Source organism: Dipodomys ordii, unplaced genomic scaffold (genome assembly GCF_000151885.1).
Source record: "Dipodomys ordii isolate 6190 unplaced genomic scaffold, Dord_2.0 Scaffold48, whole genome shotgun sequence".
NCBI classification, from domain to species: Eukaryota; Metazoa; Chordata; class Mammalia; order Rodentia; family Heteromyidae; genus Dipodomys; species Dipodomys ordii.
The window spans coordinates 9,186,430-9,201,138 of record NW_012267264.1 but is presented as its reverse complement, the minus strand read 5'-3'; the positions used below and the strand labels follow the sequence as shown (position 1 = coordinate 9,201,138).

Genomic DNA, 14,709 nt, shown 5'->3' with positions numbered 1-14,709 from the left:
CCCCCCCCCCCCCCGCGGTCATCCACAGGGGCCCAGCGCCCGGAGACGTCTCCCGCCAGCGCTTACCTCCAGCCCCGATCACACCATTTCCAAGGAAAGGCTACCGTCCTCCAAGTGTGCAAATAATTGTAGATTCGAGGTACTCGGACCTTTCTGTTAACAATTTTAATGAGCATCTTTGGAACAGGACGGTTCCATTGTGATATCTCCATACATACATATAATGCAGAGAGTTGAAAAAATCATTTCTCAGTCATCTGGGAAATCCTTCGAGTCCTGAATTCTGTATTTTATGATATATAATAATTACAATAATAAAAGTATAATACTACATATGTATAACAATTATATAATATATAATGGATATCACGTAATATATTATGCGATATAATATATATTATAGAATACAGTACATACATAGAGGGAGGAGAGATAAATATGCATATTCATATTTGCATGTGCATGTACGTTTTGCAGTGTGTCATTTGCACACACCGAGAAACCGGGGCTGGAAATGGGTTTTCCTATGGCATAACTGTAAAGAAACACTTTTTAGAACACTAGCTAAAATGCTCTCATTTTGTGCTTTAAGATTTTAAAGTTAACCACTTTAATTAATTTGAACTGCTTTCTTACTTAAACTTCATTCACATTTGTTTGGTACTATCTCTGGGATAGTAAACATAGGAGACAGGTTTCCAGCTTCTGAACGATCTCATTATTGGAATGATCACTGCTCAGCTCTTTGTATCCACTCATTCCAGAGATCCTGGCTTTCTGGCTTTTCACGTTCTAGGGTGGGGTAGCAGCTTATCATTCCATTGTCTTTTCTGCTTCAGTCAACTAGATCCTTATACTTGTCTACTCCTAAACTCCAAAACCACTAAGACGTTGTCTGAGAGCCTGCCTACCAAGTATAAGGCCTTGAGTTCAAACACTAGTACCATAAACAAATAAATAAATATTTAAAAATTAGTTTGAATATGTATATGTATGTAAGTACATTGGATTTTTTCTCACAGAAACTTAATTGTATGATTTAAAAAATTGTGGCTGTTTCTCACTACTACACATTTACAATTTTTATTTCAGGATTTGTGTCTGTATACCACAAGTAATTAAAATAAGTTAATCATCTGTATACATGTTACACATATGAACACATGGGCCAAATACCAGAACTGGCAGGAAGCATAATACCTTATTAGGAAAAGGTCTAGTTTTAAAAGAAAGTGTTAGATATTCGCAGCATTAAATCTAGCGTTTCTCACAGATAGCATTGTCAGTTTGTGTAGGACTATTTCTCACTTGGCCTCTTAAGAAATAAGATGGTTTGAAGACAACAGGCTATCAAGGTGAGCCTGAGGTTCCTTCCCCAATGATGTTCCACTTCTGCTTTTTATGTGGCTTTCTGAGCATCTTAGAAAGGAGTAGCACATGAAGAGTGCTCTCCTCTCTGCTCTAACTATGAAGAGTGTAGTGGAGGAAGGGAGACTTTAGCATCGAATTTGTGAAATTAAGGCAGACATTGGAATCCTTTTCTTTTTAAAAGTAAAAGTGAGAAGTTCTACTAGGAAGTCTGCCAAAACATTGCCTGTCAATTCCCTCTTGTCCTTGCCAATTCTCTATCCCTTGGAAACAAATGCCCTATAATTTATTGTGGGTGAAGACTCAGAGAAATGATTTATTTGGTAGCATCCCTGGAGGTGAAACAAGAATGCCCCTCCTTGTAGGGAGATGGAAAAGGACTTTACTGGAACTAGCTGTGTTCTTTAGCCCTGTGGGAGATGTGTGTGTTTTCTGTGATGAAGCATGTATGTCCCTGGAAAAGCTGTTAAGTCTAGATGCTTTTATGGGAGCTGCAAGTGGCTCAGGCCTCCCTGTGAGGTAGCCAAGGGTCTAGGATTCTGTTCATAACACCCATCCCCCAGGCCTATGGGAACCAGAATCTGGTGAAAAAATATTCTGTGTTGCTCTTGGATAACTCCTTGGTATGTGCTTTTCGATATTCTGTTCTAGTCGATATTCGAATAAGTGGTTGTGTTTTGTGATAAATGTACTTAAGTTGACTTTAAGTTTTTTTCTTGAATCCTTCCTGTGCTTAGGGCATTGTGACAGGTGATATGAGAAAGATGTACAAATTTGTAAGACTCAGGCTTAAGGGGTTTTGTAATATGAATACATCTTCCAATAATGGAAGTAGAGTGTAGAAAGTGGATGGGAATGTACTTTGAACTGAGCTGCAGAGAGTGAGAATTCTCATTCTGACTTTTGGGTGCTGAAGAGTAGATCTATCCAGAGGCACAAATAGGCGAAAGTGCAGGTTAGATTCAGAGAATCATGAATCATGTGAGGACCTTAATGCTCAGACATACCTTTTATATCTCTTGTATCATGTGTACTTTTCCCAGTAAGAATGCTTGAATCTGTTTTTATCTCTTAATGTTTTGAGTACATGTGGAATAAAGGTAGTTCAAAATAAAACTGGAAATAGAATCTGCCTGGGTTGGCTTTGAATTGTGGACCTCTGATCTCAGCCTCCTGAGTAACTGGGATTATAGGTGTGAGCCACAAGTTCCTATATTAAAGTACATTTTAATGGGGAAGCTGCTATATTTGTGAATGAGGATGATAACCTTTAAACTTTTGGAAAATACTTTCCCTAGTGTGCTCTGAAGGGTGCGAGAGTAAAGGGATAGCTTTTTAATGTTTGTATTTCCATCCTGTATGTGTTTGCCCTCAGTGGTGGCACATGAAAACATGATGCACAACTCAAATTGGTTGTCTTCAGGGCTTTCCAACACTGGTCTTTCTCTTATTTTACGTATCCCCTTAAAGATTTTTCTTTCTATTAATTGGAGGGGGTATTGTTAGTACTTAGCATTCAAGACTGGTCTTGTTGCTTTTTTCTTATGTCTGAAATTCAGAGGATTCTCCTGAGGTAATCTGGCAAAAGTTCGAAGGCAAGGGAAAAAGTATAGTGACAGGAAGTGATTGCCAGAGGAGGAACTAATACAAATTCCCCAGGAAACACTAAGAAGGCTGTGTAAAGTGCTGTAAACATCACTAGGGGGAAGGTCAGAACTGCTGTCTAGATGTGCAATTGGAAGTATGCATGTGGGCAAACGTCACTACTTTTAGGATATGTACATCTACGCCTTTAATAGGCCATCCTCAGGCACTGTATGAATATGTAAGTGGTTGAAGTAGTTCCTTTCCATTGTGGTGATAAAATGGATCTCTGAACTAGAAAGAAATAGGAGAGGGTACTATGAATAAGAAAGTACTTTTGTTTTTTGTTTTCCTTTTGTCCTTGAGAAATGATCCTGCCCTATATCCTAAGTGCTGCAATTACAAATATTCACCTCCATGCCTGGCTGAGAAAGTGTTGTATGACCATAAAATATAATTTAAAGCCAAAGCATTATAGTAGCTTGCTTTCTTTAGAGGCTTGTATTATAGACTTGGCTCTCACAGTGAAATGACAGGTTAAAAGATATAATTGGATCACTTACCCAAGATAAGGGTTATTGATTGTTGGGGCCACCATACTGGATATTTGTTATACACATGAAATAATATTTCCTTTCATCCTTATTATTGTGTTTGTGATGCCAGTTTAAAGATATCTACTTTCTAGAAGATAGAAAATATGTAATAATATATATTTTTTCTTGAGGGTGATACTGGGGTTTGAACTCAGGAACTTGTGCCTGCGAGGCAGTTGCTCTGCCACTTGAGGCATGCTTCTACCCCTTTTTGCTTTAGTTATTTTTTGGGTAGGATTATGTATTTTTGCCCGGGCCCCATCATGGGCTAAAAATGTATCTGCTGGGACCTCATAGCTGGGACCATAGGCATTCACTACCACAATCAATTTACCAGTTGGGCTTGGGGTGGGGTGGGGATTAGCACTATCTTTATCATTTAGTGCCTTAATCTGTAATCCTCCTGATCTCTGCCTATAAAGTAGCTGGGATTACTGACAGGAACTACTGCACCCTGCCTGTCTTATTTTGCTGTTACAATGGAGGAGGATAGTTGCTCCTGTGTTACTCTTACCCACCATTTAAATATAGCAGGCATTCCTGTACTACCTACTGTGCTAAAATAAGAAACTGACAGATCCAGTTAGCTCTCAAGTATTTGTTGGCTATGGTCAAGGCCAGAGCAATCACTGTTTAATTGCAGTTACTAAATACCTTAGCAAAATAGGATAGCATTTATCTGAGGCGGTATTATTTCCGCCTCTGAATTCTGGGAAATTGTGTGCTAGATACGATCTGTGGAAAACTCTTAAGTTTTGGTTCCCAAGGTAGATTTGGATCTCCAAATGTAATAAAAAATCTTGAGTATTAGTCTTTCAGAAGTTTTGAATATGCTTATAGAGAGTGAACTGATGTTGAAGGAATCTCTTAGATCATTAAGCAAGGCCTATTTATGTTATTATAAAAATGTATAACAGTGTCATCAATGGCAGTAAAGACACGAAGGCATAACATAGAAGTACGCTTTCAGCATGATGTTTGGGTTTGGACTTATGTGTGATCTAGAGTTTGGTTTTTAATTCAGTTGCAATGTCATTTTGGCATATTACTAGTAAACTGCTTAAAGTTTACTGTTTTTCCAATTTCTGTTCTTCTTGCCTCAGGAGTAAGAACAAAATTTCCCTGTCTTTCGAATTGTTCTTCCCTACTTATTTGGTAGTTACTGCTTATTGAATATTCCTAATAGAACCAATAAAATAATGCTGTTTTGCTGCTTTGCTGTTTATTATACTCTGTTGATTCAGTTGATTCTCTTTTTATGTTATCTGTTTACAATTGTAAAGTGTCATATAATAGGGACCAGTACAAGCTGGCTTTGTCCACAGGAATGTGTGTGTGTGTGTGTGAGTGTGTATGTGTGTTTGTGTATACCATTGTCTTCTATCATTGGCATTTTATTTAAAACAAAATGAAATCATTTTTTTGACATTTTGGTTTAGACAGAATTTTTTGTTTAGCCAAAAGTATTATGCTATAGAAATGTAATATTTGCCTGTTTTTATAATGGTTTCATTTTAGGAAAGAATTTTGAAACATGAAGCTTGAGGGTTAAATTATAGTTTTTAAATATAGATTTAAATAGAAACTAGATTTCTTCTCTGTACTGGAATTTTTTCTGTGTCATCACTGAGTAAAAGTTTGAAAATATAATTAAAGCATTTTAGTAAATCCAAGCTACTCAGGAGGCTGAGATATGAAGATTGTGGTTCAAAGCCAGCCTGCAGGAAAGGTCATGAGACTCTTCAATTAATCACAGAAAAAGCTGGAAGTGGTGCTATGGGTCAAGTGGTATAGTGCTAGCCTTGAGAACAATGAGCCCAGGTACAAAGCTCAGGTCCAGAGTTTAAGCCCCAGGGCTGGGAAAAAAAAAATTACTAAATCTAATCACTCATATTGACTCACCATTCCAAGAAAGAAGTAAAGAATTTAAAAGCAACAGCAACCATACTTTCTCATGCTTCTCGCTTGAGTTTCTGCTGGTTATTTTGGAGATGGAATTCTTTAGACTTTCATGCCTGGGTTGGCATCAAATGGCGAACTCAGCCTCTTAAGTTGGAGCATTATAGGTATGATCCATTATGCTCTACTGCTTTGGTTATGTTTGAGACAAAGTCGCTTCTCTTTCCTGAACTGGCATAAACCTTGATCTTCCTACTTATGCTTCCTTCATAGCTCGGATGACAGGTATGAACTGCTAAAACCCAGATTTTTTTGTTAAGATGATTTCTCTCTAATTTTTTGTTAGGTCTGGCCTTAAACTTTGACTTCCCATCTCTGTCTCTTGAGCAGTTGGGATTATATGTGTTAGCTACTATGTCCTGCTCTATCTTTGATTTCTTTTTTTAATTTTAATCTTATTGTCAAGGTGATGTACAGAGGGGTTACAGTTGTATAAGTAAGGTAGTGAGTACATTTCTTGTCTAACTCGTTACTCCCTTCCTCATTTTTCTCCCTCTTTCCCTCCCTTCCCATCCCCAAAAGTCGTACAGATCATTTCCAACATAGTATCTTGTGAGTATTGTTTCACTAGTTCCCCCTTTGTTCTTTGTCTCACCATTTTGTTGTTTCCCTTCCCTTCCCTAAGTCAGATAAACATATATACAATACCCAGAATACCAAAATCAAATATAGTAACAACATGGGAGAAACCATAGGGGGGAAACACAAAAGAAAATTGCATTAAAAGTACATTAAAAACAACAAAAACAAAGAAAAACATCTTGTGCCCATGTCATTTCGCTTAGCATCTTTCTATCTTTGATTTCTTATGGTAGGATGTAGCATTTCCAAAATAGGATAGTACAACTCTCTAGTCAGCCAATAAATTAGTATATCATGTTAATTTTAGAAATAAGATGACTGTTAGTAAATCAAATCACTCATGATCATATTGCAAGATATTAAATGATTCTCTTTTGCTCTACGTGAGTTTCTATCATTTTATCCCCCCCATCTCACATTTTCTCATACTATATTCACTTAGATGGGCAAGTGATAAGAATATTTTGACATGAGTAAATGATAACAATTTTGACTCTGTTCTGGCCAGGTAAAGGCCAGTAATGTCTTCTTCTTCCCAGTGGTGGCCTATAAATGCTCACTCTTGCCTGTAAGTGTGCCAGTTGTACCACATTGCATCTGATCCTGCTATTAAGAACCATGGTTACTTTTTCCTTTTTCACTAGGGAGTTTAGGGAATGGCTTTGGTCAGGTGGTCTGTGCAGGTCAGGGTGCTAGGGGCAGGTCTGCAGGTGTAGCTAGACAGGTCGTAATTGGGCTTTTCTGCTAATAGTCTTTGTTTTTGTGACTAACCTGTAGTAGAATCACTGTGGCACATATTAGCAAAATGTTAACATGGGTTTCTTAGCATACAGTTCAGTGATCTTAACACTAGTTACTGTATTTTTAACTGAGGTTGATCCTAATAAGCACCTCACAGACAACATTATAAAAGCTTAAGTCAGTGCCAGCACTGACTCAATGTGCAATACATTGTGGATAGCTGTAGCTCACTGCTGCAGCTGGTAACTTACTTCATGCTTCAACATCAGTGCATTTTATCCCACCGTGGTGTGAGCAAGGAAGGTTAGTCCTTTAGTGCCCAAAACAGAGTCACTTTGTGGCTCACTGAGTCACAGGTTTTGGTAAGCAGGTAGAGTCAGGCCTTTGGCAGATATCTTCAAAGAGAGACCAGAGGCCAGAAAGACTTGGCCAGAGTACCTGGAAAAATGTACGTCTTACCAGACAAGGGAGAGGTTTGTTTCTAATCGTCAGGTGTGAGCTTTTCTGATATCCTCACAGCTCCTTTCCCTGGAGACGCCAATTTAATAAAGCTTTGCTCGTGACAACTCATCCTCCTTATCTTACATTCCAGCTTCTTAAGAGGGCAGAGTAAGAAATCAAAGATAGAATTAACCAGTAAGACTCTAGAAAAGGTTTTTAACTAGACTTCTTTATAAGGAAAAAGGGGGGAAATTAAATGCGTACGTATGAATTATGAAGGTTAATTATGTCTGATAAAATATTTTTAATTTTTTTATTATTGTAAAGGTGATATACAGAGAAGTTACATAAGTCATGTGATGAGTACATTTCTCTTCGAAAAGTGTCACCCCTTCCTTCATTTTTTCCCAGTTTTTCTCTCCCAAACCCCTTCTATATTTGTGAAGGTTCTATGGGGAAACAGATTACACATCCAAACCAGTAATTAAAGGATTGTTTATAAAGCTGTGAGCAGAATAACAATAAAGAATAATTTGTTGATTATGAAGGATGCTTACCTCTTCTCTTCCTTCTGATGCAGCTCAGCTTTTCTTATGGATCCTTACAGGCCAAGCTCATAATTTTCATCTGTTCTTTCCTTCATGTAATTAGTTAGAAAATCTTGTCAAAAATTGTAATGTCCCTTCACTTTCTACAGCTTTATTTCATCCTTTATAATCTTATTATGGTAATCTTCCAGCTGATCTTCCTGCCTCTAATCTATCGTAGAACCAGGGTATTGCTTTCAAATCTTTATTATCTTTTGGTTCCCCAGCAAATGAGATAGAGATACCAAATTTTAGTTGAAGCAGGCCTCTGCTTTTTGCTCAGTGGACCTCTTTTAGCTTCAGGCTTAATGCGTTCCTTCATACTCCACGTTCCAGGGTGGTCTTTTTTTCTGTATACAACATCATTTTCATTTACACTCATATGTTCATATTCTATTTTTGGAGGTATTGTAGTTTGAATTCATAGTGTTGTGCTTGCTAGGCAGGTGCTCTACTATTTAAGACATGTCTCCACTCCCCCTTTTTTTTTGCTCTAGATATTTTTCAGATTGGGGCTCAAGTTTTTGCCTAGGCTAGGTTTGGATGTTGGGTGTGGATTCTCTTACCTATGCCTTCCAAATAGCTGGAATTACAGGTGTGCAACATCATGTTTGGCTTGTTACTTGAGATTAAGGTCTTACTGACTTTTTACCTAGGATATCCTGGAACCTTAATTCTCTTGGTCTCTACATCAATAGGAGCTGGTATTACTGGTTTAAGTCATATAATTAGCTGCTGCTCCTATTCTTATCTAAAAAAAGTCTTCAATTTTGATATTATTTATGGAACCCAGATGATTCTACTACATCTACTTTTTTGTCATCCCAGAGAGCTCACATAATCACTATGCAGTACTCCATTTATTTTATCATCCTCCTATCTTGTCCGCACACCTTCCCATTTTATTCTAGAGTTTTATTCATCTTGGTGCATCCAGGAATGTCAACTCCTGGCCTCAGCAGGTGCTGGGTCTTTTCCTATCTCATTAAATTCTCTTATATAAACTGAGGTCTTCAATGTGCTGTTCGTCCTGAGGAACAACTGACAGTCTGTAGGGGGTCCCTTTCTCAGTCTTAACTAATTCTTTTTTTTTTTTTTTTGCTGTTCCTGGGGCTTAAACTCAGGACTGGGTACTGTCATTCAGCCTCTCTGTGCTTCTTGTGTTGTGGTTCTTGTGTACTCTGAAATAGTTTTTAGCGTGTGTTTTCTATAAAGATGTTCTCTTATTTTATCAAAGCGTATTTACAAAAATGAGAAATTAATTTGATTGATGAGAAATTAGTAGAACCACTACCACATCAATCTCAGATTACATTACAGTATTACCAGTATTCTCATAATTTCCTTTGTAGAGAAGTGCAATGTAGTTTGCAATCAAACCTTGCCTTTACCTGCCATTTTTGCCTTCCCTCTATTTTTGACTTTCATGACCTTGACATTTTTGAAGAATTCATGCTGGTTGTTGAACCTGCCTTCTTTATGATTAAGTTAGATAATGTATGCATCCTTGGTTGGAATATCAGAGAAGTGAAAATATGCTGTTCTCACTGTGTCATCCCATAGGACTCCTAATTTTCATTTGTCCTGTTGATGAATCTCATTTGATCACCTGATTGAGGCTGTTTCCAAAGGATTCTCTACCATAAGGTTATTTTTATTTCTTTAGGAGTTTATAAATACTTTCGGAGAAGAATTTTAAAACTCTAAATTCTTCATCAGACTTTAATATATTAATTTAGCCCTTTATGTCAGTGCAAACTATATAGTTTCCTGTTCTTTTCAGTGGACTGTAACTTCTTACCATCACTATCACTTTGAAACTTAAATTATGACAGGCTTGGCTTGTGGGTATCCCTTCAAGCTAATATCTAAATTTTTATTTGACATATCCCTATCTTTTTTTTTTTTTTGGTCACTCATGGGTTGTGAACTCTGGGCCTGGGTGCTGTCCCTCAGCTCTTCAGCTCAAGGCTAGTGCTCTACTGCTTGAGCCACAGCACCACTTCCGTTTTTTTATGATTAATTGGACATAAGAGTCTCATGGACTTTCTTGCCTAAGCTGGCTTTGTACCACAACCCTCAGCCTCCTGAGTAGCTAGGATTACAGGTGTGTGCCACTGGTGCCCAGCTCCTATCTTTTTTTGAGGATAATGATTACTTACAATATTCAGTCTTGGTGTTGGAGGTGTGGCTCAGGTGGTAGAGTACCAGCCAATGATTGAAAGCATCAGCTACTGAGTTAGAATCCCCATTTTCCTCCTTGTTTTATTGCAAAGCTAAGATCTCAACACAGAGTATTCACATTTCCATTTGGAAGTTGTTTTTCCAGTCCTCAGAGGGGTATAGTGAGGCAATATATGTATACTCACCTATATGGGTCTGTTAATAAAATTTATCTATAGTCATTAACTCTCTCTCCTTCTTGAAATTATGAGTTCACACTGGCTTCTTAAATCTTAGTCTTTTCTCCAGGAATCATTCTATTTTTCTTCCCCTCCATACTTATTCTTTCTTTGAAAAATGAGAAATATAATTCCTATAATCCTTAATGTGATTTCTCACATGCACAATCCATCTGTAAATAACCCACGTCTTTGACACAATTGGGCCCAGAGAAGTTCAGTTCATGATTTTTGGACTGCAGAATGCAATCTGCTCTATATTACCATTTCGAGGGCTCAGGAATGTATTTCTCAATGGTCCACCATTGTTATACCCTCCTTCTTCTGCATGGGCTCTAACACTCTAGGCAGGGCTGCTCCCATGTATATGTTCTCTTCACTGGACTCTGGGTCTCCATATTGCCCCATTCCCTCCCTCTGTGTCTACCCCAGCGTGGATGCCTATCTCACCTGACCCAAAGGGTGGCTTCAGAATGGAATTACTAGAAAGAAGAAGAGAAAGAAGGAGACTTAGTTTTATAATTGTGTCTCCATCACTTTCCCTTTTCTTCCTTCTTATGTAATCTAAATAATGCATTATTTAGTTGTTGTAGGTCTAAGTTTCAATAGAGGTTTCTTTGGGCTCAAAACTCTTGTCTTCTCTCATTGAGCTGTGCCACTATCTATTCATGATGTCCTCTAGTTCTTAAAGTAGAATTGATCTAATTCTTTGAATATGTTAGGACTTGGAGAATCGAACCTTATTGGAAGAGAATGTCTGCTGGGAAAAAAGCATTCTGAAAGCAAGTTCCTATTTTTGTATTTTTCTCTCCCCCATCTGTCTCTCTGTCACTTGTGTATGTATGTGTGTATGTATGTGAGAGAGAAACAGACAGAAGAGAGAGATAGAAGAAAAATTTTGAAAGTTTAAATAACTCATAAAGGCGTCTCTTACAAAGGAAACAGACAAACTATTTTTTTGTTCTTTTTTAATATTTTTATAAAGATACTGTACAGAGGGGTTACAGTTACACGAGTAAGGTAATGAGTACATTTCCTATCAAGCATTGTTACTCCTTCCTTTGTTTTCCCCCTGCCATCCCTTCCCTCTCTACCTCCCCAACTCCTCCCTGCCTCCCCCAACTTTTAAAGTTCATTTTCAACATAGTGTCTTATACATTTCACTAGACAAACTATTTTTATAAAAACATTTCTGAGAAATCTTTTCCCTTTCTCTGAAAGAGATTATAGATTAAGCAGCCTCTCCCAGTTTGTAAACTTCTCTGCTAGATGAAACTTATTCAAGTTAGGACCTGAAGGCTCAGAGCAAGAAGTGTCTGCATGGATGTCTTTGGATCCCTAGGTCCAACACTGTTCTCTGACACAGGAGACTGTGTTTAGTGTATCAGTTTGTTAGCCCTTGTTTGTTCTTAGGTTTGATACCAAAATCTGTACTATATCACCTCACCAGGTCAGGACTGAGATGGACAATGTCCCCCTTTAGTCAGCATGTGTTTATTTCAAAGTCCAAGAGAGTGTCTGTTACCTAGCAGCATGTTCTTCTTATCCATGTTTAAGTTAGTTGCAGGTGGCCTAAACTAAGTGCCCAATGAATTTGTGTACATTTCAACTATTGTATCACTTTCTTATTCTCCCTTTTTTTTCAAGGACCTAGTAATAGGTAGATGGAGAGGTGACTCATTATTTAATGCCTGTATTGCTTAAGATGAATTATTTAACATCCTGCTCAAAGGGTGTGTTTAGTATTTTTCCTAACTGTGTTGCTGTGAGGATTAGATGAGGTAAGTATTTGTAGTTGTGCCCCACTTATGGCAGAGTAGGGGCTCAGTGCAAATATGTTTACTCATTTGCATTCATGAGGTTCAGAGGGAATTTAGATGTCCCAAACTGTTGTCCTAACCATCATGTGATCTTGACCATTATCTCAATTATTACCTGGAAGTATTTGGGTTCAGATCCATATACTGTTACATTTGTTAGCAAAATTGGGTCCTGAACAAGAACTGTCCATGATTTGGATTTTGGTAGATAGTTTAGAACTTCTTTTAATGTTTATGTGGAAGCAATTCTCTTTGCCACTAGATGGGGCTAGTCTATGTGTTTATGAGGATCACTTACATAAGATTATATATATTATTTGGGGAAAACGAAATGATTTGTTGACTTTTGAGAAATGAATAGTGGTGTTGACTTATGCTATGATTACAGGCTTAAGCCACCAGCATCAGGAGCTGAGATACCATTTATATACTAAGATATTTTCCATTGAAGCTTTAGATTCTGTCACTTTTTTAAAAAAAAATAGCACTTAGCTGGGCATTTGTAGCTCATAGCTGTAACCTAGCTATTCAGGAGGCTGAGATCTGAGAAATCACAGTTCAAATCTTGCCCAGGCAGGAAAGTCCATGAGTCTCTTATCTCCAATTAACTACCAAAAAGACAGAAGTGAAGCTGTGGCTCAAGTGGTAGAATGGTAGTCTTGAGTAAAAAAGCCCAAGAGCAATCCCCAGGCCCTGAGTTCAAGCCCCAGGACTAGCACACACACACAAAATAGAACATATTCAGATTCCAAGTGTAGAATTTTAAAAATTCTTTTGAGATTATATGTTTTTCTGTTTTTACCGTCTCTTGTTTTTAACTGAAAAAAATATTTTGCTAATTTTTCATTGTCTCATTTTTCAGAGAATATCTTCCTATGTCTGGTTATCTTGATTAATAGAAAACTATGCACATGTATGCATATTGTGTCTTTGGAGGGGGAGAGATTTGATATTGATTTCTCTGCAGAGAGTGAAAATGGTTAATTTCTAAACTTTCTCTTCTATCAAGCTTGAAGCAGTGATATCTTTTACTTCTGTTACATGGTTAGCTCTGTTTGTGATAAGTATTCCCTTCTGCTAGGAAGTTAGTCTATTGTGCTTTTGATGTGTGTATACATAGTGAAAGAAACTAAAAAGCTTATAATAATCTACATAGCTGTAACTTCATTAAAAGAAAAAAGAGGAATATAAGTGAACACTTTTCCCTGTTATATAAATTGCAGTATATACAAGCCTTATGTTCTATTGGAAAAAAAAAACCTGATAATGCACTGAGCTAATATATTCCTCATGGCTTGTTAGAAGTGACAGGAAGGAATGAAGTAGGGCTGTGGTAGAGAATAACAAGGCCATTACACAGAGTTTGGAAGGGTAGAGAAGACCTCAGTTAGGAAGCGTCACTGAAGCAAGATCTACAGGAGGAAAAGGAACTGGCTCTGTGCACTATCAGAAAAAGTGTTCCAGGAAGGAGGAACAGCAGGGCAAAAATAACCTCAGCAAGATACTCTGTGCCTCTACTATGTGCTAAGCAGTTTGCATGATGAACTTCTCTCATCCATTTTACAGACTGAAACCTTGGCTTATCATGCACTCGCTCTACTCAAGGTCTGTCAGTCTGTTGTAACACAGGGGTAGATCTCAAGCATGCTTGTGCCGCACTGTCTTCCAAATTACTTGAGAATGAAATAGCCTTCCTCTTAGTATGCCTATTAATAAATGTAGGCACTACAAGTTGGAAAATTCTGGTTTTCATTGTATTAAAACAGAATCGCTACCCTGAACTTAAAGCTAAGAGATATAAAAAATATGTTTACATTTTCATCAAGTACTTTTTCTATAATTTATATACTAAGCCTCTTTGATGCTTAGAGTCCAGCCTTCTTGGTCCTTTTGCAGGCACAATTCCAGTGTGCACTAAGAATGTGAATAATGAATGCTGTGAAAAAAAATATCCAGTGATGGAGAGCTTCGAATTTAGGAAGAACAAGTAAGATATCTATGTCCTTGTGCCCCCCAAAGACTACAAAGAGCCCTGTTACCCTATGGTAACAGTCACTGGGCATTCTTCTTTGACTGATTAAACAAAACTTGGCCCTTAAAAATAGATGATAGAGGAGATAGGTTAATTACATTGCTATTGTTATTTCAACGATCAACATTATCTGGTAGAACTGTTTTTTTTAGGAGCTATTGTAAGAAAATTGATCCTTTCTGCATTCTGTAAATACTAACAAACAGCTTACTCTAATTTTATTTTATTTTATTTTATTTTTTTTGGGGTCCGGTTGTGGGGCCTGAACTCTGGGCCTGAGCACTGTCCCTCAGCTCTTCAGCTCAAGGCTAGTGACCTACCACTTGAGCCATAGCGCCACTTCCGGCTTTTTTCTTTTTGCTTATGTGGTGCTGAGGAATCGAACCCAGGGCCTCAGGCATGCAAGACAAGCGCTCTACCACTGAGCCAACTTCCCAGCCCAAGCTTACTCTAATTTTAAAGTTACTTTATGTGTATGTATGTGTGTGTGTGAGAGATAGAGAGAGAGAGAGAGAGAGGGAGAGAGAGAGCCCTAGGGCTCAAACTCAGGGCCTGGCACTGTCTCTGAGCTTTTTGCTCAAGGCTAGTGCTCTACCA

At 37.8% G+C, this 14,709-nt stretch overlaps 1 protein-coding gene across 3 annotated transcripts in view; it reads left to right on the top strand.

The window, feature by feature from the left end:
- Positions 1-14,709, top strand: part of St7 (suppression of tumorigenicity 7) — a 205,862-nt gene that overhangs the window by 933 nt on the left and 190,220 nt on the right. The gene's annotated exons all lie outside the window — the stretch shown is intronic.